Source organism: Orcinus orca, chromosome 6 (assembly GCF_937001465.1).
Source record: "Orcinus orca chromosome 6, mOrcOrc1.1, whole genome shotgun sequence".
Lineage (NCBI taxonomy): Eukaryota > Metazoa > Chordata > Mammalia > Artiodactyla > Delphinidae > Orcinus > Orcinus orca.
Genome location: NC_064564.1, coordinates 53,860,974 through 53,883,522, shown reverse-complemented (window position 1 = coordinate 53,883,522; position 22,549 = coordinate 53,860,974). Strand labels below are relative to the sequence as shown.

Genomic DNA, 22,549 nt, shown 5'->3' with positions numbered 1-22,549 from the left:
GAACCTACACAAGCTTTCATTTGAGCAGGCATTTTGCCTAAAAATTGACCCTTTGATAGTGAGTGTGTCAGGGCAATTCTGCATTCCACTGGTGCCATTAGCCTTTAGTATGCGTGTTGCAAAGTAGCATACAGAGTTGGATTTAACCCAATCAGTTTAGCGTCAAGCTGAAACTTGCACCCAGTCTAAGAAGACAATTAAATCAAGCCAATGGGTCTAAAAATAGGTTCCCCAATTAGAATGTGAGGTCTGAGCTTAAGGGCACTTTCTTGCATTTTGATATTAACTGTAACAAATTAGGGTGTTGGTTACAATTTTATAGGGCCCAAATATCTTGTTGAATAAAGAATGGACTGAGATTGGTTGTGATAAAGAGTTATTGTGTCATAGATGGGCGAGGGAATACATATGTATCATATTAGAATTGAACATTTGTCCCTCTTCAATACTCTAGCCAGGAAATTAATTCATTGGGAATCTTATTTACACATCTGTTGGTAATGTTTATTACTTGTTAATTCTATGTAAATGGCTCTACTTTTTTTTAAGACAAGTATCTATTTGAAAAGAAAAATGTTTCTCAGCAGAGTCCTCAGCACGGGGATGCCTGTGTGTCACCGAGCTTTGTAAACAAGTGCTGGCTCTTGTGTTAACACATGACTGTTCTACACCAGAAAAAAAAAGTACTAGTACTGATTATAAGAATTCACCGCATTTTCTGTTCTGTGCCTTTTACTGTATTTTTATTTGCCTGCTATTCTCCAAAGATGGTCATTTTGAATTGCTTAGTATATTTCATCATCTGAAAATGTCAATGTACTTATGTAATGAAAATGCCAGTATGTATATGGAATTAGCACAGAGATGATGAAAGCAGTTCAGCGTTGATCAATAATCATATCTGATTTGGGCTTTCTACTTTGCTTTCCTCAAACATCCTGCACTTTGATATTTATTGCCACTCACTGAGATTCTGGTCCTGACTAAATAGAAATTGTTTGAGGAAATTTTTTTAAAAAGTGCTAATACTTACCTTCCAGGGGTCTTTTGAAGATCATCCGTGTAATACATGGTATAATATATGCTAGCATTTCACAAATGGTAGTTAGTATTATTTTAAGAAAACAGACTTTTCATAAAGATGGACACCCGTGGAAAAATCCATCTTTCATTCCGGATCTCTCGTCTTTGAGATCCTGGTGCTCCAAATTAGCTGCTGCCACCAAATACTGCCCCTCACTGAAAATGCCATACTGACAGCTCTGTCTTCATGTTAGCTGGAATGACTGGCACTACTGTATTTTCTGTTCACAAAAATAAAAATACTATTCACCATTAATACAAATCGTGCCATCCTCCATTAATAAAAATTGGACCACTTGGGCATCTCACGTAGTTCTAGCCTTTCTGTTCTTAACAAGCTAAAAAAGGTCAATTTAACCCAATAAGTGGAAGCAGACATATATTTGAAGAATATGTATTTAATATATACACATATGCTTACAAACATATGTCCGTACATACCTATACTTGTGCAAATTCGAGTACCGTGCCATTTTTTAATGGCAACCAATGTCTCCACAGAAGGCAGGGAATAGTACTGAAAAATAAAATAGCAAAAGTGACAAAAGATAAAAATAATATGGTTAGCATTCGTGTATACAGAAATGATAAGGTTGGGAGCAGAGCTAGGCACACAGGGGGAAGACTGACGAAACACGAGTGGCTTGTTAGCAAAATAACCCCAGGCTTCTGGTTCGTGATACCAAAGAAAATGTACGAATGTTAATACTCACAGATAAAGCTATATTAATTGAGAGGCTTTTCTGGAGAGAAGAGAAGGAAGTATCTTCTACGTGCTGTGAAGATTTACATGTGATTTCCGTAACATCAGGGTATGTTTAGCTAAACATCTTTTTTCTTTTAATAATCATCTGATATCACCAGGTCATCTGGGGAAGGAAATGCTTTGGAAAAGGAAGTGGTAATGAGGAAGAAAGTCTTAGGAAGTCCGACTGTGGCATGGGTTGGTGGGTTCCTTATGAGTATTTAATTTCCTGTCTGGGAAGTGGGTTTCTGACTTTGTGTCTTACAAGTGAAGTGACCTATCAAGCTATTTGCCGTGACGTCCGCTGCTTTCTTGCCTGTTTTATCTCCTGGATGCCTAGAATAATATGTGAGGAGACAACAGAAAGCAAGCATATGTTCAATACAAAGGCTCTGTGAAATCTGTGAGCCTGCTGTGCATCAAGGCGATGTAATTCATTTATTTTTTTAAAGCAGTGATGATACACTCTTTCCTCTGGATGACAAATTACAGAGCACATCTGAAAAGCCCTCTCTTTCGGGAAAACATTCTGCCTCTTTTTTGTTCCTCGCATAGCATCTTTATTCTGTATGATGGAAAAAAAAAAAAAAAAAGCAACATTGACTGAATACCCCTAGAAAGAAAAAGAAAATGATAAAAGAACTAGATTTGAATATGTGACTGTAATAGCACAAAGACAATACACATACTGCATACATCACATTAAGCTAGGAGAAGCAATCCTTTCATAGTTCTCCTGCAGCTATCTAAAATATAAATGGTGGCTAAGTCTTGTTGTCTTTTCACTATGTTGGGACCAGAGACTAGAACTGGTTAAGTCTCTTGTAGCAGAGGTGACAGGCAAAGTTTATTTCTGTAGGATCTAATAGGTTAGCTGCAAATAATGATACCTCTCTAAAAAAATACACTAAGAGAATTGTTTTATTTTCCTCAAAGAATACTTCTACTAGTTATTACTAGGATTTTTGTTAGCCATTGTAGATCTTTGTTACACTTGCAATAGGAAAGATTTACCACTGATGCTTTCATATTAGGATATATTGATACTTGTCTTCAAGCTGCCCAGCGATCTTCATCATCTTTGATTGCGCAGTGTCTTCCCCAGACAGCCGTTTCAGATATTTTTCCTGTCTCCTAAAAACCCCTTATATCCCTTCCCGCACATGACTATCTCATTCTCAAATAAAAATCAAGGTCTTCCAGACTGACCAGCCTCCTCTGCTGTTTTTCGTTAGCTTAACCTTTCTCTCCTAGCACCAGAACCAGAGGAAGGGGAAGGGTGCCTCTCCTCTGAGCCAAGTCCCTTTGGCATCCACAACTTAGATCTTCTTTCTTGCTGCCCCAGGGGTCTTCCTGGGTTCATCATCTTTCTTTGTAGCGTATTTGCTTCCAAACCTTCATACTTCTAGGAATTTATATGTCTTTTTTTTTTTTTTTTGTTTTGTTTTGTTTTGTTTTGTTTTTGTTTGCTGTATGCGGGCCTCTCACTGTTGTGGCCTCTCCCGTTGCGGAGCACAGGCTCCGGACGCGCAGGCTCAGCGGCCATGGCTCACGGGCCCAGCCGCTCCGCGGCATGTGGGATCTTCCCAGACCGGGGCACGAACCCGCGTCCCCTGCATCGGCAGGCGGACTCCCAACCACTGCGCCACCAGGGAAGCCCTATATGTCTTTTTTTAACTTGGGAAAAACATCCCTTTGATTCACGTATTCATTCATTATTCATTCAGGCAACACTTGTTGACTACATGTGCATCACTTAGTGTTGGTTGTTTGTAAGCAACAGAAACAGACTTTGGTTACTTTGAACTGAGAAGGAATGTATGGGAAAGATATAAGGTGACCCATAAAATGGGTAGAGAAGTTTAAGGATCTGGTTTTGGAGATGACATAGGCCAGAGCAGTTCGGGAGAATCCAGGTGACTAAGGCTAAAGAAAAATTGCTTCTGGGATGAATCAGGTTTAACCATCTTCAGCCTCTGTATCACTTTTCTCAAAACTTAAATTCCAGGGAGTGACTGTGTGATTGGCTTGGGATACAGCCCCCATCCCTAGACCTGAGAAGGGTGGGAAATCTGGATTGACAGACTCACTAGGACAGCATCCAGTGGGGGAGGGTTATTCTCAAGATGCTACTGCTAGGAGAAAGAAAAATGGGTACCAGTGAGGCAAAAACAATGGCTAGCCATTATAGCCTACAATATACCAGGCAGCCAGCATGCTGGTCTTTAGAATAGAAGGACAAATAAAGGAAAATTAACATTTATTAAAAGGAAAATCATATGATAAAAGTGATAGAATTGAATTTGTAATAATGGGTTTAAAGATAGATGTTGTGCACATATCATGACACATACAGGAGAAATGGTCCCTACTGAAAGATGAAGGGATACAACTGCCAAAGCATATGAATTGTGGCCCATTCACACTATCTTGTCCCAATGTGTAAATAAGAGACTGGAACTGGTCCAAGATAAGACAGTAGTTGTCCTTGAGGAGCTTATAGTCAGTGGCATCTAGGGCAGGAAGAGGTAATGCTAAGAAAATACAGAAAGCTACTAGCATGGAGACACTGAGAAGGTACACCTCATCTAAGGATGGGCTGATTCTGAGGAAGTTTCCAGGAAAAAAAAAAAGAAAAACAAACCACCTCGTCTGGAATTTAAGAAGAAATTGCCTGTGGTAGATGGAGTGGTACAATGGTGGGAAGGGTATTCCTGAAAGAGGGAATAGCAGGAGGAGAGGCAGGGTGACGTGTGTAAAAAGAGCTGCGGAGATTGTGTGGAGAAAGGATTTGAAGGAGTGGTGACTGGAGGTATTGGGCCTGGGCACCATCAACATCTACACAGTAGAGAGACCAGTAGGATGGGGAGTGGAAAACGCCCGCTGGTTTGGGTAGGTAGGGAGCCAGGGGCAAGCAGTCTGAGTGGAGCAGGGCAGGCCGAAACCAGATGGTAGCGATGGAGGAGAGAATCGGGCCTGAGGATGTTGACAGGAAGTGGAGGCTGCTGTGCGGAGGGTTGTAGCTGAGAGAGTTCTACACTAAAAGGATGAAATCAAGAAAGGAAGAAAGGAAGTCAGAGAGGAGAAGATTGAGGGGGAGAGTGATACTTAAAGATCAGAGAAACAGGAAGGAATGTTGGCCTTCAATAGATGGCTTATCCTCTGATACTGGAGATCAGGACATGAGAATAGGTGTCAGTATATGGGAATCTGTGGGTAGGAGGATGAGGGTGCTGAGGGAGGAGATTACGGAGAGTCTTGACAAGAAACTAGACATACTTTGGAATTAAAAGAAAACCTGAGTTCAAATTCTGGTTCCGCAATATCAAGCTGATGACCTTTGGAAAGTTACTTAACTCCTCTGACCCTCACTTTCCCCATTTGTAGCATGAAAAGATTAAAGAACTTACCTCAAGCGGTTGTGGCAAACTTGAAACTCTGACTATTGTCCCTGACACCTGGTGAGTACTTAGTAGTGGTATCCATTATTATTATTAGCATAAGTATAATGAACACAGTATGAGTGAGTGACTTCATAATATACATCATCGCATGTTTAAGACTGGAGTGTGTAGACTCTAGAGCCATGAGACCCAGCTCTGGCCACACACTGTATCAGCTTTGTGACCTTGGGGCTGAAAATAGTATCTACCTTATAGGGTTACTGTGGAGATTAAGTTAATTCATATGAAACCTTCAATGAAGATTAGTGTTTTAATTTTTATTCAAGAGCCAAAACAGCACCCTTCAGTATATATTGTTATCTCTGTTTTATAAGGGAGGGCCTCAAAGTGCAGAAGGGTTAAACGATTTAACCGAGCCAGATAACTAGCAAATGGCAGGGTTGGACTACAACCCAGATTCCTTGTGTCTCCACGTTCTATCCACTCGGCATTACACTGTGACATCTGACTGACTGCCTAGCTTTGACCTTTAGTACCTGTTTATCCATACTCTGAATGGCTTTACATCCCATACTCCGTGAGATCATCTGGACCGTTAGCTCCCAGGCTCATCCTTGGGTCTAGCCAGCCAGCTTTTTGTCCCGCCTTTGTGACCCACTGCTCAAGCCCCAGCTCCTGACAGTCTGGATGTATGTGAAGAAGCGTGGAAGTAGATGGAAGTTTGATTCACCAAGGGCTGTTCTACAAGTACATGATGGAGGTCACAGATACTTGAGAGAGAGAGGATTCCATCGTGAGTGCGTATTGCATTCATTTCTGTGAATGTAGTGAAAGAAATTTGGACTGGCCAGGTCCAAAGATGCTGCACATTGGTGCGCGCTCTACCTACACGTCTGCATTGCTTTCTCATCAGTTTGGCGAATTGTTTTATTGCCGTACGATTCGGTACTTTGGAAACAACCAAAGACTTACCATTTGGATCGTTGTATGGATGCTTGATGATAAAAGTCTGACTCTGTTTCTGCTCTTGTAGCAGATCCGAGGGGAATCTCAGTTCCAAATGTTGTATAACATCATGACCTTTCTTTGATGTATCGTGGTGTGGCAGACAGATGTACATAAGCACCAACATCCCGAATATTTCAAACTACCCTTGTTCTTCATAACAGGATTAGGAGACAGAATGGGCCTTCTGTGCAATCCAGCTTTACTATATGAAAGAAAGCATATATAAAAAGCAGATTTTCCGTATTTAGAAATGAGGTTCTTTGGGGTCAGCTTTTATTTAATTTAAAGACACTTAGGTTTTACATTCAAAATGTGTTCCCACTTCATGGCCTTAAAGAGTCAAACATTAAAGATTGAAAGAAGAATTCCAACAGTATTTTTAAAACAATTAAGCTGCAGAATGTCAATATTTGGACATCTAAAAAGAAAATATTTCTTATAATGAGTGGTAATGTAATCACTAAACACCAAAGGAAGGGTTCATAAGGGAACCTTGAATTCATTGATATTTGAAAGAAGGATAGTTTTAGTTCAACTGCTGAGGAAATGTTTTATTTCAACTAGAAATTAAAGCGTTTTATATTACAAATGAAATGATTTTACAATATGGGAAGGATTTGGAGGGAGGGGAAAAATCCCTAAGGATCAGAAATGTTAAACAGGGAATGTGAAGGGAAGGATGAGAATGAGAGGTGTGAAAGGAAGAGGGGAGGGAAAGGGCTTGCGTTTCAGACTTTTGGTTGCTTCCATGGGGTGCAAACTGGAAGCTTCTTCTCTAAGTAGTAACGGGACTCACACAGATAGCCTATGGCCAGTCTGACACATGGGTGTGGACCCGCCAAAACACAGAGTAGATGCAGGCACAAAATGAAGAGGAGCGCAGAGCATGTGAACTGCCACACGCCAAAGAGAGAAGAAACATGCACGGAGGTAAACTGTACATATGCCCCACAAAAGGTTTCTGTTATACTCAGTTATCTCAAACCCATAGAATAGATGCCAATATAAAGCCAAATGTACTAACGTGGACGCCTAGGATTCTTTGACATCCCCTCTATCTAGGGAATTAATGTCCATGCATCTCATAGGGGCTGTAGAATGGTGCCTCTGATGGGTTACATGGTATAACTAAGGATAAGAACTTAGTACCTGTATTTTCCTGGAAAATGTGGGAAACTATTATCGTTTGGTAGAAGAAGAATCATTGAGACAAAAAAAAGCATTGACTGAAGGAGGAAAATTAAATAGAAACGTGGGTGCTAAATAAGTGAAGAGAGGTACCAGATGTAACCAACTGTCTAAAAAGATCTAATAAAATAATTCATTTACCCTAGCAAAAAAATTTAAATTACCTACTGTGTGCTAAGCCCTGGGCTGGGCCCTTCATCTATGAGGGCAAGTAAGATAGACGTAGTTTTTGACCTCATGGTGCATACGGACAAATGAGTAAGGGATGACACATGTTTAACCTGTGTTCTGATGGAAGGTTACACTATAACAAGGCAAAGTGCTAGAGCACCTAATCAAGCTTATCGTGTATCATGGATAGCTTCTCAGAGGACGAGATGCTTAACTAATGCCTGAAGGGGAAGAGATATCCAGGCAAAGACAAGCACACCTGGAAGAGTGACCAGCTAGACCTGGAGAACACCCCAAAGGCCCATGCAGCTCACTAGAGAAGTTGGCGGGAAAGGTAGACCATTGCTGCAGAAGGGACTGGAGGATGAGAAACAGCATCCGTTGAGTACCCATTGGGAGCCAGTGCTGTATGTACATTCTCATATTTCATATTCAGTACAGCAGATGTTGCTTTCATTTCATAGATGAAGAAAAAAGAAGTGCAGGGAGAGTAAGTGACTTGGCCAAGGACACACAGCTTAGTGCCAACCCCATCTAGAACCCAGCTTCAACCATTCTGGTCCCTTAGCCTCTATGCTTCCCACTGTACTACCGTATTTCCCTTGGTTTCAAGGAAAAAATAACCTATTACATACAGATGGCTATTTAAATTATAAACCACATAGGTCTTCGCCTTTAGATAATACCAAATCTTTTTGGTGAAAGGGTTTCATGGTCACTCAACAAGTGAGTGGTAGGTATTTGGAGTGTAAGTATAAGAAGCATCATGACAGAAATATAATGGAAGCCAAATGGTATTTAGTTTCCTTGGATCTTCAGTGTATCACGTCATCCTTAGAAATCCAGATCAAACCCCCTCTTGTACTGTCTCAGCTGCCATGCAGAATTCATTGCTTCCTGCTCTGTCCATCTTGTGACCTTAGGACTTTTTTGTATTATAGTTAGTTTTGCATAGTGCTGTCTTTTATGAGTCATAAAATCTGTCTCACAGACTTATTTGGAAGAGTGTATGAGATCATGCATATGTAAATTCCTAGTCCTTCTGTAAAGTACACACTACGGTAAAGTGCACCCCGTATGTATATTAGCTGAATGCAGCGGTGAGGTGGTAAATGTTGAATAGCCATCTCTGAGGGAAAAATGGCGCTAATTTGCAGCATCTGCCAATTTCCATTGTGTAAACGCTCCCCTGATTTCAAACTACCCATGTGATATCATTGAGTGTATACTTGGGAAGAGATGTGCCAGAGGGCTCCATTATCTAGATTTTCCACTGTACACATACGCTAGATGTAAATAACATTATGAGCATAGAAATGCAGTAAGATAATTAGAAAGTGCGGTGTTTTGAGTACTTGTTACCTTTAATTTCCAAATAATTTATTTGTCAGTTTATATAATTTAATTTTTAATCATGGCTATGTTTAATAATTGGCTCACAAAATTCTTGAGAATTTAACAGTTGGCCCTTCTGGGCTGGTAGCAGCTGGTTCCAACACAGCACTGAATCATGAGCCTCTGAGGCAGGACCTTTTTGTGTTCATCTTTGTGTTTTCATTGCTTAACTGAACTCAGTTAAGCCTGGAACTCAGAAGATGTTTGGAATATCAATAAATGATGAATAAAAAAATTGGACAAATGCAAATGTAAAACCAAGTTACTGCTGCATATAAAAAGGACCTTGGATATATCCTATAGCCTCTGTTGGCCTCAGTTCCTTCATCTATAAGGCAAGGGGCTTGGGCTGACCTAAGGCTCCCCCCATCTCTCACATTCTACCAGTTTTAATGGCCAGAAACAAAGTCTGTGATTATGTTAAACTCTTTTCTTAGCTGTGTACTTGTATTGCGAGGACAACATTGTAACTACCTCATTTAGGACTTAAGCACTAAGTGAATGGTAGATTCAGAACTTACTTTATCTTGAACAGAGATAAAGACTATGTAATTTGCTTTGGTTTACTCTTTGAATCATTAGAACATTTGTCTAGATTTTCTATAAATAGGACACTGTCATGTGCTCCTATACACTTGGATTTAATGGAAAAAAAACCCCTATTTCTTTAAGTGATAGAAAAAAGAAATTAAAATTAGAGAAATTCCTCATTTTCAACTCTTTAATAAAGCTTTAAATGCTTACTTTTTGGAGCTGTGAGCTTAAGATTAACCTTGCCAAGCATTTCCTTTGAGGGGGAGATCAGAATCAACACTAAAGATGAAATCTTTAACATTAAGTCTTGTTCCTGAGACTCATCTGATCCTAGAACCCCTTTTCCCTGCAAATGGCAGTAAAACCTCAGGGGACACTGGTGTTCCATGGAACCCAGTTTGGAAAATATATGTTGGGTAATTTACAATTTTGAAGTTTTGTGTTTTTAATTATTAATTTAGAATTCTACCTTTTCAGGTGTCATACTACCAAATCCATTAACCTGATCTGTAGTAAAAAGCAAAACCAGATGGTAGATTAGTATAATCTCAGAGTAAATATAGAGGGACTAAGACATTTTCCTCTTCCAGATTTCCTGAAGGTATCTCCAGTATAATTTGCCACCTTGGTCACCGTATATTTGTAAAATGAAGCTGGTGGATTCGATAGGCCTAAGAGACTATGATTGATACCATTAGCCATTGCAACCACTGCATAGGGAGCTCTGGCATTGGGGAGGATTATGGTACTAAAGCCTTAAACACATTCACAGAAGTGAAGGGGGAACCAGAGAGGAGTTTGTTTAAGCTAAATGTTCTGATGTTTGAATGTTGACACACTCAACTGTACTTAGGTCCAGGAGAATTTAAAAAAGTGTGTCCCCTGGGAGGATAGACTTGATTTACATGGCAGTTCTTTCATTAAATTCAGTGAAGCCTGCAAAAATTGCTAATGAAGGAAAATTATGAAGTATGCTGGCTCAGTTTATTTGCTCTTTCCATAATAATTTGGCCTCCAACCATCTTACACAGAATCTAAAGTAATCAGATTTCAAAGAAATTAACCCCTCATTCTTTAGCTTAAAATTCAAAGGATATTTTGCTTTTATCAAAAAGATGAAGAAGATAACGGTAAAACTGGATTGGTAATTTCACTTCATTGTGAGATATTGAGGTCACATTAGACATGAGATTTTAACGTATTTTTAGAATATTTTTAGGTGTCTCCATAGAGCTTTTCAACTTTTCTGAGGCAAGTTACTGCTGTCTCAACACTTTGAAAATAGGACTAGAAGAGATGTTTAACTAGTGGATGAAATGGGTAAATAAGTCTTTGCTGTTCTGGAATTTGAGATTTTCCTGTTGTCCCCTCTAGTCCATTCTGTACTTTGCAGTCAGGGTGATCAATATGAACATGCAAATCTGATCAAAACCCTCCTTATATCCCTTTAAAGGACTCCCAGTGCTCTCAGCATGAGACACAAACTCCTCAGCAAGGCTGGGGGTCCCTACGTGATACAACACTTATCTGTTACTCTCATCCTGAATAAGGTAGGACACACTTCATTTTATTTACGCCTATTCCCTGGTGTCAGCAGCCCCAGCTCTCAGATGCCCGAGGCACCGAGAACAGCTCAGGTCAGCAGTGGGTATTCGCTCACAGTTGTCTCCTCAGGGACTCCAGCTACCTGGGCATCTTGAATGTTGCTGGTGGTTTTGCCAGAGGGAAAAAGAGCTCTGGCAGGTCCCACCTCAACAGTTCGGTGCTCTAGCCTGCAAGTGACAACTCATGGCCACAACTAGCTGCATGGCCTCATCCAACCTCAAGAGAGCCAGGAAGACAACACAACCCTCTGGTGTGTCCAGAGGGCGAGGGGGACTGGATATCGGTGAGCTGCACTGATGACTGTCACGAGCTTCCTGCCTCTTGCTGTTTACTCTCCCCTAGAGATCTCCAGTCCAGATGCCACGAAAGCATCATTCATTTAGTTGCTCATGCCCTTAATCATGTCACTGGGTTCATTGCCTCAGCCAGTTCACCCTTGCAATCCCCTCATTTATTCCTCTCTCCATTCTTCCTCCTCCACTTGGCACTGATGCTCAGAATATTCTTCCTCTTCTTCCCTTCATCTTCCTCTTCCCTCTTCCTTTACAATTCAGTGTTTCTACCACCACCTTCAGGAGGCTCTTTATCTGCACTCCACAAAGCTGGTTTATCAGTCCTTTGTCTGGTCTCCCTAATGTAAATCTTAACACACTGCATTGTGATCGCTTATTTACCCATCTCTGTCTTGGAGACTGTCGTACTCCGAGTACTTTGCATGATGCCTGGCAAAGAGTCAGTTGGTAAAAACTTTATTACCGTTTTCTGTTTGAGTGAATTAGTTACAAGAGATTCTTTATAGCAAAGAACTTAGTGTCATGGTGTATACGAGAAATTCCTTCACTCTGGTTTTCGGACTATTGCTTTATTTAAACAAAATTATCCAACTCTAGGTCTGTTGATTTTATTTGATGAGAACAGTTCAGAAAATGAATTTTAGATTTCCAAGTGGCTGAGAATATAACTAGCCACTAAAGCTAGTGGCATCAGAAATGGGGTTGAGCAGCAGTGTAAGATCAAGTTAAAGTTCAAAGCAAAATAGTCTAACTTAATGGCCCTTATGAACATAAAGCAAATGGTCACCAAACAAATCTGCTTGTTCTTAGAATCCAGCCTTGCAGATACAGGTACTCAGTACAAACATGTCAATTTTCTTGCAATACATTATTTTCCTTCATGGAACATTTAGAAAATAAATCAAGGAAGAGAAAATATAAACATTCCATGTTCTTAACTTGAAAATCTTCAAAAGAAACTTCTAACCTATGCATCAGTTATATGGGAAATTTAAACTCAAAGTAAGAATAATTCTATTTCTCATTCCACAATTGATCCTGTGTGTGGTTGAATTACCCTAGGGGGCAGTTTTGACCACCAGTCACTGTACACTAGCCTGTTTTTCAAATTCTGCCCCACAATTTGCCAAGTTTCTCAGATGAAGCTCAGGCAGCTCTGAGAATTAACACAATCGTTAAGGCAGATACTTAAAGTATACATTAAGGATTAGCTCTGAGCCTTCGTAGAAAAATTGCCAGAAAGCTAGAGGGATAACAGCATATAAGCAGAAAGAAAGTTTTCTGACTACACACACGCACACACACACATGCACGCACGTATATAATTATTTATATATACATTATATGATATGCTTTAAAGTCTGGAGAGATTGTTACTAGAACATGAAATACCAGGGAAAATCATTATATGGAAAAGGAACACATGCAAATAAAGGATTAAACCACCAGTAGTCTAATTCTATAAAATACTTTCGTCAGATTGTAAGGACCTGTACTGGTTTCCTCCAGAGCCAAAAGTGGGAGAGATTAACAGTGAACTCAGGGAATAAGTTCTGAAGCCAAAGCTTAACATCTGCTGAGGGATAGCTGTCAATTCCATGAGATGCTGGGGAAGAGGAAACCTATGAGTACCTGCAGTGCTGCTTCTCTGCTTTCTCAACCCAGGAAACATGCACAGCCCCAACAGAGTGGGTGGAGGGTTAGTTTAGCCAAACGGGACTCCCAGACCTAGGTCTGTTCCATTTGGTCAGCATAATCCTAGACCTGAGGGTATTCTTTACATAATTATGAAATCCAAACACTGCTTTGCAATGTACCCAAATCCTTTCAAGTTTATATGTCATACGTATAATGCGCGGTTAATTTTGCTTGTGAATTTTATGTGATCATTATATCTTCATATATAGTTACTTTGGTGTACCACATTTGTTTAGATTATTTTATAACTTCTAAAGGTAGTCAGATTCTCAAAGACATGAAGCACGTGTGGAATGAAAACTAAAAAAAAATTTTAAGACAGTGTCAGGTATCTTATGAATGGTAAAAACGTGGATAAGAAGAATAATGAGAACAAATTATTCACAACATGACATGAAAGTGCTAAAAAGTTCTCATGACTTTAGAGATAGCCGAGAACTAATGTGTGATTTGGGGACAAAATAGATACAAGTCAGAAAAGATCTTTTGTAACTATGAGATTAAGTTGAAGGTAATTTGAGAGCTACTATTTATGAAAAATAATAGCTCAATTCTGTTTGAATTATTGTCATGATATGATCATCATCTCAGTCAAATATTATCTATGCATTTTAACAGAAAAATGTTCAACAACTTAAATAAACTCTTACTGAGCCAGGGAGTGGGATAGGCACACAATGTTTACACCCGGTGGTCGGAATATTAACCGCCTGAAAGGGGTGGAGGAGGTCACTGTTGTGCCCATAAGAGAAGGACGATACATGGCAGGCGGCTGCCCCCCTCCCCCTTGTTGGAACTTAGATTCTCATAATTAGAGAAGGCAGGTCTTTATGAGGTCACTGGCTCTGGAAATCTGCCTTCTCCCCTTCTTGACGCTTCTGCGAGATGCGTCTTGAGCCTGCCAGACTGAGTCCAGGACCTAACTGAAGCTATCAAATAGGGAACAGAGATCTAAAATTCAGGTTTTAGAGCTCAAAGGAGTGGTAAGATCACTGAGCCTACCTCTTTCATTTTATAGAGGGGAAACCTGAGGCCAAAAGGGATTCTGTGACTTGTCCAAGCTCACACAAGTGAGTAACACAAAAGCCAGCCTCTTGACTTTGAGCCCAGTGTATTTTCCATGACACAACACAACACATGAGTCATCTGGAGAATGGAGCCTAGAATTATGAGGGTGGGGCCAGCAGTGGAAGAGAGGGTTAGGTATGTAGCTTTGGCAGAGTGTTCCCTCTAAAACAAAGGGGCCATTCTTAAGAAGATGTCCCCAGTGCGAGCACTGAGAAATCCAAAATACCCATTGAGGTCTTTAGCCGTCAGGGTAAGGAGGTTCCTTTCTAGAGAAAGAAACAAGTTTGCCCTGGCGAGGGTCCAAACATTGCAGGTGTTCTCTGTGGGACCACAGTCACAAAATCTTTCCTTGGCTTGTTGGACAGAACCCACCATGGAAGGGTCTCCCCAAGAACTCTGAGCTACAGGCCCTCGTGGCTGGTAAGGAGGGTGGTGCCTTCTAACAGATGGCTCCCATCTGACCACCAAGTCAGAACAGCTTTTATGAAGACTCTGCTGCTTTCCAGGGTTTCTGGCATGTGCATTCCAAACACGATCAAGAACATCTGGAGAACTTGGAACCAGCAACACGCTTAGGGCATGGCCTCTAGGCAGATGATCAGCAAACTGAGTCACTGAAACCTTTCTTTTATGAAGCGTTAGATGTAGGTCTGGAAGCAGCACTGAGGCCAGCCCATGTCAGTGGAGTCTACTTTCCTTTGCCCATTTCCCTGGGTTGGGCTTGTCCTGGAGCCCAAGTCTCGTATATGAATGTTGCTTTCCAACAGAGGAATTTAAAAGCATGAGGAAAGAGAATAGCCATGGTTTCCTGAGGGATGCTGAGACAGGTGGCCAAAGACCCAAACCTAGAGCCTTTGCAGATGTCATTGGTGGGTATTAGGAGGGAAGCTGTGGGGTGAGGGCTTCTCCCATGATATTGAGAGATGTCTGGAATATTTTGATCCTCGGTAGCATCTTCCACAGTTGATTGAATGAATATGAAGCGGGGGCTTCATTTTTCTTGCTCCACCTTGTGTTTTCTTTGCCTGGAAAGAAAGGAAGAAAGAATGACAGGACAGTCAGTGTGCGTAACATAATTTTTACTCTGAAATGGCATTTGTAGATAGGTACCTTTACAGTTAGAACTTGGATTCCAAGATAATTATCTTAGTCCAAGATAGCTCCTTCCCCTCCCTACGATTTCCTCACACAGCAGTGATCATTTCAGCACATATTACTTTGTGATGTTCTGTTTTCTCGTTTGTCTCACCCTTAGATTCTAAGTACCTTAAGGACTTTATTTCATGATCCATTCATCCCATCCCCTTAGCACCTGCTGTTGTGCATATTGAATGACCAGAAGTAATGATATTAACAAAGTAATAATTGCTAATGTGCAACATTTTATATGTAGCTTGCACAGCACTTTCACATATATTGTACCATTTCAAAGTTTCACTAAACCTGTAAAGTAAAGAAGGGTGATTTCCTTTCAGGAAATTGAACCTCAGATGGAAGTACCTTCCCTTGGGCTTGCAACTAATGACTGATAGAACTTTGATTCCAGCCCAGGTCTTCTGACTCCAAATCAGATGCTTTTTTCAACAGTCTGAAGGATATCTAGATTTCAAAACTGTGTGTTCATCAGCGCATAGGCTGACTAAGTTTGATAGTTTTATATGTATACATCATGAGAGATGGAGGTATGTACAGTCTTGAGTGTTTAAGTAAAACTTCAGAGCAACATAATTTTGTAGACTTTTAAATGAAGGAGCTTTATAAGAGTGAAGAGCCAATTCAAAAATCAACCAAGCAACCAAACAAAATCAAAGAGACTCTAAAACCTTAAATGAGGACATTCTTGAGTTAAAAAAATGGTTTTTTGGTTCCTGCTTTTGGTGTCACAAGCAATTATGTCTTTAGTTATATGACTTAACTTTTATTTTCCCATCTGAAAAATGATGGAGCTGAACCAAATGGTGTCTCTTTCATTTCCTGTCTTAGTCCATTTAGGCTGCTATAACAAAAATACCATAGACTGGGTATTTATTTCACAGAGTTTTCACATTTTTGGAGTCTGTGAAGTCTAAAATCAAGGCCCCAGCAGATTTGGTGTCTGGCGAGGGCCCTGGTTCATACATGGCCACCTTCTCACTGAGTCATCACAGGGCAGAAGGGCTGAGACAGCTCTCTGGGGTGTCTTTTGGAAGGGCACTAATCACATTCATGAGGGCTGCACCTTTATGGCCTAATCACCTCCTAAAGGCCTCACCTCCTAATACCATTACATTGGGGGTTTGGATTTCAACATATGAATTTTGGGGGTCATCAACGTTCAGCCCATAACACTTCCCCTGGCAAAATTCTCTACTGTTATTCTAATTAAAAGAGTTGGAAGCATTTAATTATAGCTGTACAAAGCATAGTACTCATTTCTAGTGGAAGAACTTCTTTTATCTGCCACTTGAGCAGAGTTCCTGAGATGCTGCTAGTTAGGACTCAACAGATGAAGTTCTCCATACACAAAATGGTTAAAAATTAGAAGCCAAGATTTGAAAGGTCACTTTTCATCAGTCTGTAACTATGGGACAATAGAGAAACTGGGGGTGGGGGTGTATGTGTTCCTCAAGCATTTGAAACTCACACCCCTAGAAAGTTTTCTCATGCCACTGACCATTACCATCGGTCAAGGACATGGTCAAGCACAGTTGGTAAAACTGCACTGAAGATCGTATTCTGAAAATAAGGAGGTCCATTAAATACACTTTTGCGTGTCCTATTTATGCTGTTGCCTCTCTGCAACCCCGAGACCTGTGGCTGCAGGGCTTTGTGCCACCACTTGACAGTGAGTTTAAGGATGCAACTTGCAAGCAGGACGAGTGCTCCATTGGCAAGGTGCGGTGCTAACACATCACAGGCAGAACCTGAAATCCAAAGCCACGTGAAAATTTAGTACTGTTTCAGTAACCTCATGGAATGGATTTATAGTCACATCAAAGCATGATTTGGGAATGGACGCCTTGGTTCTTTAGGAAATATAAGCATAACGGTGGTTCTTATTCACTCACAGAATGTCCTAAAGGGGATCTATTTAAATCCTCTGGTGAGAGAATTCAGAACCTAGAATTATTCCAGCAATAAAATATTGAAACAGCCTAGTGAAAATGAATTCACTAAGGGCTTGTACCTTCAAAACTCAACAATTTTTATGCAAGCTGGGTATGTGTGAAAGGCCCAGAAGATGCAGGCTGAGATCTTCACACAGCCATCTCTGCATGTAAAACCCTTTTCACTGCTGTTTCAAAGCAAACTTGTTAATGCTGGAGGATCATGTTGGATCAGTGGGAATTGCTTGCAGAGGAATAGCGGGGAGGCCAAGGCAGTGGAGGCTGCTGACAGCTTGGGTCTGAATCATGCAGAATGATGTTGGCTGATACACCCCAATACATCAGAACCATTTTCTCTGTGCTTCAGAGTCACTTCTGAGAGTGTATGGAGCTTACGGTAAAACAGTCATTCTGTAGGGCCTTCCCTTCTCTATTAATATTTTTAACGAATAAAACTTAAGTATGGTGAGCATCAAGAAAAACATGATAAAATTAGACTAGAGTGTAGACATCAGGAACAGCCTGTAAGTGGTAATGGAAATCATATCAATAACAGAAGTCGGGCTTCCCTGGTGGCGCAGTGGTTGAGAGTCTGCCTGCCAATGCAGGGGACACGGGTTCGAGCCCTGGTCTGGGAAGATCCCACGTACCACAGAGCAACTGGGCCCGTGAGCCACAAATACTGAGCTCTGTGCGTCTGGAGCCTGTGCTCCGCAGCAAGAGAGGCCGCGACAGTGAGAGGCCCGCACACCGCAATGAAGAGTGGCCCCCGCTTGCCACAACTAGAGAAAGCCCTCGCACAGAAATGAAGACCCAACACAGCCACAAATAAATAAATGAATAAATAAATTTAAAAAAAAAAAAAACTTAAAAAAAAATAAATAACAGAAGTCATAGTCACTGAATCTTTACTGTGCTGCAGAGAGTATGCTGAAGTATTAATTTTTGAAAAACATATTTATTTATTTGCCTGTGCCAGGTCTTAGCTGCGGAATGCAGGATCTTTAGTTGCAGCATGCAGGCTCTAGTCCCCTGACCAGGGATCGAACTGCTGGACCACCAGGGAAGTCCCTGAAATGTTAATATAATCCTCACCACATCCCCATGGGGCAGGTATGAATTGTTCCCATTTTACAGAATTAAGGAGCTGAGATGGGGAGAAAAGAAGAAGCCTGCTCTAGGACACATGCCCATGAGCTGAGTAGTTAGGGTTGGAACCCAGATGTGTCTGTGTTCATATTCTCAATCTCTCTTTCTCTCTCTCCCCCCCTCCCTCTCTCTCCCTCTCTCTAACTTTGCCAGGAGGGATCTAACCAAAGGATGATAAACAGCCTATGAAAGTTCCTAGAGGGAAGTGGGGAATTTAGATGATGATGATCTCATTTCATGTGCTGATAGAAATTGATTTAAATTTTCGCTTCCATTAATAGCCTTCTTTGCCTCCTATTCCTACCACTGCCTTGGGGTCACCCAAACCTTGGAGATTAACCATAGGGACATTTTGATGCTACAGCATATTTTGTTTAACACCATTTATTCCAAACTGCCTGTGGCTCGGAGGACTGTGTCACTCCCTTGACATGTATTATCACTGTGAGCCTCACCGTGACTTAACTAGATGGGTAGCATTCCTCTTTTACAGTGGATGAAATGGTCTCAGAAAGTGTAATATTCCTAACATCCTGTACTAATTAAGTTGTGGAGCAGGATAAGAACTGAGGGCTGCCTGACTCTGAGAACCTTCCCACAGGAGAGGACCAGCGCTTCTCATCCCAGGCTACTCAGTAGAAACACCTAGGACTTCAAAACACAGAAATGCCTGGGTCCCTCCCCAGATCAGTCAAATCAGAATCTCGGGATGAGGGAGGACCTGGGCCTCAGTATTTTCCAAAAGTTCCTCAAGAAATTCTAATGATGGGCACGACTGAGAACTACCGCCTCATGAACCACTGATTAAGGTATTTTGTGGAACATCATAATCTCACAGTCTCTTAAAGTATGGTGGCTGAGTGATTAGCTTTTTTTTTTTTTTAAGCTACTATGACAGATCCAGTCCCCTGTGCATAGCCTTATATGCCAGGTAAACAGGTAATCTACTAGATTCTTCAAGGATTTGAACAGGCAGGAATTTTCCTGGTATGAGGTAACATAAGAGGGAGTCAGAGGAGGTACAGTGAATGTCTGTCTATTCATTCTGATGGCTGCTTCATCTTTCTGGTAGAAATAGAAATGGAATTAGGAACCACTGAATTCAGGACTGTTGTTCCTGTGACTACCACTGTACCCAGCTTCCAGCTAGGCTAACAGAGCCTTAGGTGGACTGGGAGGAAAGTTCTGGTCATTGTTCTGACCTTTTGCATCAATGAGCCCCTACTATTGATGTCAGTAGTCACAGGTAATTCTTATCATAGTTTCCTGTATGAGTCTTCCGTCTGCAAGATGATGGTCTACATGGTATGGTTTGGCATGTCATAAACTCTATTATATTCATGAGACTTATAGAATCACGGAACAAAGGGCCCTGTGAGTAAATAATTTTCCCCAAAAAACATTTGCAAGATACAGGACTGAAGAGAATCCGATGTGCACAGTATTTTTTCTATTTCTTCCTTCCCACCCTTGACCCCTTTCCCAACTCTAAGCACATAGTAAATAATTAAGGAATGGAATAAAAATTCTGGGATAAAATTATTCTAGAAGTCAGAGACTCGGTTGTATTTTTAAAGCTTCCCTAAGATGGTTACCCCACATCCCATAAAGCTACCATGTAAAAAAAGGACCTAATGATTTGTGTTGGTAATTATGGTATTAAATTTAATTTCACATTGGTGGATGGCCAGCAGAACGTGGTCTCTGAGTTTAAATTATCAGTATTCTATGTCAGGTTTAAAATCAGTATACTCAAACTGTGGAAGCTGCCTTTGTAGTAGAATCTGTGACCGAAATGATATTTTTTCTAGGAATCACATATGAATACATTGGAGGAGATAATCACCCTGCATATTTGCATAGTAGTTGGATGGCAGATACCTAGCATGTATACTCTTATTCTACCCTCTCATGCCCTGTTCCTGGAAGACATTACTAATGGGTCATGGTACTTTATCTCCTCTTTTTCCGGTTAAGCACAGGCATGGACTCAGAAACCCTTCCAACTCTGTGACCTATGTAGTGACTACCAATAGAGCAGATTTGGCCCAAAAGATAAAACCTATTTTCTATCTCTATTATAATAAGTTACAGTTTACAAATGATATTGCAGCCCAATACCTTGTTAATGTTGCTCTTTGCAAAGGTAGAAGGTCTACAAGATATAAGGTGGTAGTGATTGTTTAAAAGATGGCAGAGCTCCTCATATCATTTTGAATGAGTCTACCTATCATTCTACCTATTTGAATGATAGGTAGGAACAGCAAGTATTTTTTTTTGAACATACCTCTGTGTTCCTAAATCCAGCAGAGGGAGTATCCCGCTTTCCTAGACCCTGCTTTTAATAGCTGCTCAATTTCAGTGCTGATAGTTTATTTTATTATCCCCCCACATTGGAGGAGCCAGTGGGAAAAATCACATTTAGGCCTTACAGGACTGACCATCAAGGAAATTAGAGCTCAGTTCTCCCACAACTCATGGAGTCCTACCTGTGGTACCTCTTGTTCTTCTCTTGGATAGAACACCAAAGCCACATACAAACCTAGTGATGTGGGCTGCAAGCGTTTTTTGTTGGAAGCCCTGTCTTTATAATTGACCATGAAATCATGATCAAGTTTTGTCTTGAGTCTAATAGGTTGCGTCACCCCACCCCCATCCCGTGTACTGGCTAGGTTTCAACTTAGGTAATTATATCCAGCTTCCCAAATTCCAACTTAGTTTATATTGTTCTGTTTCTTTACTTGCCCCCATTAAAGCTCTATTGGCAAGGAACAATTGTGGTATTCCACAGGAACAGGCTTCCTTTTCCTGGCATGTAAAGTAATGTCCCTTTGATAAATGGCATCACACGTATCAGATCAGTGCACAAGTCATGGCACTCTTTGTGATAAAAGGAATATCAATCTCTTTGCTGCCCTCAAAAATATGTCTTAGTATCAGGAATCAGCAAAATATGGCCCATGGGCTAAATACAGCCTGTGACCTTCTTTTTGTATAGCTCTTGAGCTAAGAATAGGTTTAGTATTTTTTAAAGCGTTGTGAAAAAAACCTACACATGCAAAGAAGAATATGCAGCAGAGACTGTATGTAGCCTGCAAAGCCTAAAATGTTTACTAACTGGCCCTTTACAGAATAAGTTTGCTGAGTCCTACTCAAGGTGATCATAATAATAATGGTAACAGTATGAATAAAAGCCCACTTACATGTAGCACTTGTTATATAATGTATTAAGCATTCTTCATGTTTTAACTCAGTTAATCTTCATAAAGAGTCTGTGGGATAGTGTGATAGGCAGCCTTTAAGAATGTCCCCAATAATTTGGACTTGAGGACACGTGGGGCCGGGGAGGGGAAGCTGGGACGAAGTGAGACAGTGCCATGGACATACATACACTACCAAATGTAAAATAGACAGCTAGTGGGAAGCAGCCACATAGCACAGGGAGATCAGCTCGGTGCTCTGTGACCACCTAGAGGGGTGGGATAGGGAGGGTGGGAAGGAGACACAAGAGGGAGGGGATATGGGGATATATGTATACATATAGCTGATTGACTTTGTTATACAGCAGCAACTAACACAACATTGTAAAGCAATTATACTCCAATAAAGATGTTAAAAAATAATGTCCCCAATAATTCCTACATCTGGCCTTCATGCCCTTGTGTGATCCTTCCTCCTTAAGTATAGGCTGTATTTAGGGACTCCCTTCTAGTGAATAGTGATTTCCTTCTAATGGAATATGGCATGGTTATAGACTATATAGAATATGATGATAGGATATTACTGAGATTAGATTATAAAAGACTGTGATTTCTTCTTGGATTTTTCTCTCAGGCCCTCCCTCCCTCCCTCCCAATCCTTTTCCTCATTCTCCTTCCTCCCTCCATTTGTTTCCCCCTCTCTCTCTTCTCTTTATTTTCCCCCTCTCTCTTCCCCCTCCTCCCACCTCTCCTTCTCCCTCTGATTGATCCCTGGGGAGAAGCCAGATGTCATGTAGAGATGCCCATGTAATAAGAAACTGAAGCCTGCCAGTTAACTCTCTGTGTGGACCAGAAGGCAGATCCCTCCCTCACCCCACTTGAGCCTTCACATGAGACCAAGCCCCAGCCAACAACTTGACTG

At 40.9% G+C, this 22,549-nt stretch overlaps 1 protein-coding gene and 1 long non-coding RNA gene across 3 annotated transcripts in view; one reads left to right on the top strand and one right to left on the bottom strand.

The window, feature by feature from the left end:
* The window catches only part of ADAMTSL1 (ADAMTS like 1), a 1,025,773-nt gene that overhangs the window by 76,020 nt on the left and 927,204 nt on the right, over window positions 1–22,549 (top strand). The gene's annotated exons all lie outside the window — the stretch shown is intronic.
* On the bottom strand, window positions 1,605–13,830 carry LOC125964723 (uncharacterized). Its single transcript, XR_007477959.1, has 3 exons — window positions 13,775–13,830; window positions 6,205–6,442; window positions 1,605–2,393 (listed from the first exon to the last, which is right to left on the bottom strand). It is a non-coding gene; the product is annotated as an uncharacterized LOC125964723 (long non-coding RNA).